Source organism: Austrofundulus limnaeus, unplaced genomic scaffold (genome assembly GCF_001266775.1).
Source record: "Austrofundulus limnaeus strain Quisiro unplaced genomic scaffold, Austrofundulus_limnaeus-1.0 Scaffold38, whole genome shotgun sequence".
NCBI lineage: Eukaryota > Metazoa > Chordata > Actinopteri > Cyprinodontiformes > Rivulidae > Austrofundulus > Austrofundulus limnaeus.
Window position 1 is genome coordinate 2,908,000 of NW_013952440.1, and position 2,831 is coordinate 2,910,830.

At 40.5% G+C, this 2,831-nt stretch overlaps 1 protein-coding gene across 1 annotated transcript in view; it reads right to left on the bottom strand.

Annotated features, from left to right (window-relative positions):
• The window catches only part of tmem150b (transmembrane protein 150B), a 24,362-nt gene that overhangs the window by 3,376 nt on the left and 18,155 nt on the right, over positions 1-2,831 (bottom strand). The gene's annotated exons all lie outside the window — the stretch shown is intronic.

Here is a 2,831-nt window from a genome sequence, read left to right on the forward strand (position 1 = left end):
TGTGTGTGTGTGTGTGTGTGTGTGTGTGTGTGTGTGTGTGTGTGTGTGGGAGTAAAGAAAGGAGTTGATTGAGTCATCGCACACATACCACCAGGACACAACAGCTCCCCCTGTTGTCCGGGCAGGGAAAGTCCCAGTGGTGTGGGTGTATTGTCTGGAAGAACAGAGCTGCTGGTGACGTCATGGACCTTCTTGCTCCTACACCAGTCTCAGGAGGAGCTCAGGGAGGAAATGCGGGGGACAACAGGTGAAGGAGCAGAGTCCTCTTTTTTTTTCTTCCCTCTCTACAACTAGTGAGGGTTAAGGCGTAAGCAGAAGCCATCACTCAGTCCTGACTTGTAGYAATACTTCACAGCTATCGTCAGCTATTAACTTGCAATGAATGGGCCTCTCTGTTGAAAGTCTCTTTTCCTTTGTGGCCTTTCGCAGCAGTACTGACTGAGATGTGAAGCCAGAGAAGGAAAATCCAGACTTGTCTGTTGCTTCAGTGCGCGAGTGAGTTTGTGTGTTTATGTGGCGGCAAAGTTTAACCAGTAATTAAAGGCCTAACATTCCTTTGAGGAATGCCATYGACAGAGTTTTAGACTAAAATCCTCTTATTATGAAAAGAGACAGTGTTACAATTTTGGCCAAAACTTAAACATAATGTGCAACCTTATATAATATCACAAGATGTCAAACTCACATTATGAGTTAGGGCAAACTCTCAGCTACTACCATGTCAAGTTAGAGCTTAATATTTGTAAAACTGGCCTGGTTAAAGACATTTTGTGGTGAGCAATATTAATTTGCTGTGGCAACTATTTTGAATTAGACTGACTCCAGTAGTTAATCAGTTGTAGATACAAATCCAATAATTAATTTCTGTAAGTTTTATTAAAATCTATTTATTGGTTCTTTGAATATTTTGCTAACAGACAAACAGGTTTGACTCCTACAGTTTCTGCTAACATTCTAAGTAAAAATCTTATGTATGTTGTGAATGTCTCACAGTTACTACTACTAAAACTTTAGCATTATTTCTGTAAAGTTGATTCACTTATAGCAATGTGTGTGTTTTCTCTAGTCACCTGGATGTGGCAGCCAACTTGAAAGAAGTTCACGCCAAAAGGTAATCAGGTATTGGTGTACATTAATTAAGATCCTCCTCAAAGTTTCATTCCATTCCATTTAGTGGTTTATTAGAAATTTTGCTAACAGACAAACAAAGTTGACTTCATGTAATTAAAAGGTCAAATTAAATCAAAGATCTTGTGCAGTCTGTTAGTGCTCAGGGCATGTGTTGGGATGACTCAGCCACTACGACACCAAAATGTATATCAAAATTTATTAAACTGTCTGAATTATGTCCACATTTGTGTTTTCAAAGGTCAGTAGGCTGTGACAAGCATCTCGAGTCAAAATGACTCCAAACATTTATCAGTTGTAAATATCTATTCAAAGATTACTTCTTGCAGTTTTCATTAAAATCTGTTGAGTAATTTATGAGATATTTTGCTAACAGACAGACCCACATACACACACAGATACAGGCAGAAACAATATTATATTTATACTCTGCTGTCCAAAGGTGAAGACAGGTGATAAATATGAACATGAAAAGTTGGTTTACTGTTTGACTAGTACGCACTGTTGCAGTTTTTCATGTTATTATCCTGGAAATCCTTTGTTAAGGCTTTGTTACATCAAGTGAAGCAGAATTTTCAAGTCAACAGTTAAACTTTTGATCTTATTGTATGAAATCCTCCGACTTGTGCGCTTTGTGCCTGTAAGTGTGAAACAGCCTTTGTACCTGCATGGCCTCGCTGGCTCGCTTCACCAGAAACAGACAGCCGTACTGTATGGATCTACACAGGACGGGACGCGCGCACGTGCACGTGCACACACGCAGCAGGGAGAGGAAACTGCAACACAATGATAAGGTCTGGGAACACAATGGGCCCAGCAGTGCACAGACAGAAGCTGGGACCAGTTTAGCTCGGAAAGGTCAACAAGCCTCTCCAGGCTTTTCTTCAGTTCCTCCAGTTATTATTGTTCACCATTCTAATGATTACTCTGATGGCCTTTATTTTACAAATGTGGGAGCCGTCCGGAAATACCAGCGAAATATGAAAATGTGAGCCTGAGACTAGAGGAGGAGAAAAAGGTTACTTATTTTGGAAGGTGAACATCTTTGACGTCAAGTTTCCTGTGGACAAGTCCAGTCGTGGACTGGACTGAACTGGACTGGACCGAGGTGCCAATTAAGGAGATAACGAGGCAAGAACAAAAATAAACTGTGGTCACAATAAACAATGTGCTAGATGTGCAAAAACACCAAAGACTCTGCATCCTATTTGTTAACACCTGCCCCTGCTGGCAAAATATCATACGGGTTTTTTTGACATGCCTGCATGTCTGCTCATGACCTTTATGTTAGCAAAATATCTTGCTCAGCAGTTGATGCATTTTATTGAAACTCTCAATAAATATTCAGTGGTTGTACATCTACAACTATCAGTCAGCCTAATTCAAGATAAAGGCCACAGCCAACTCACCTCAGAAAACTAAAAAAAAGGCTAAATTTCAGTCAGTTTAAGAAATATTTAGCTAATATTTTGTGTGGTCGTAGATGAGAGTCATCCTCCACACATACAGGTGGAGTCCACATTCAGGGGCCGAATTTTAAGCCGTCACAGCGATGCATCGAAGGCTGTCCAAATTCGAAGGCTCCTCCAATTGTGGCCCACAAATATCTCCTCTTTTTTTCTCGATTTGAGGTCTGGTGGATCCTTCACAGCCCACCCTATCACAAGATGTATTGCGGATCGACCTGAATATATATATATATA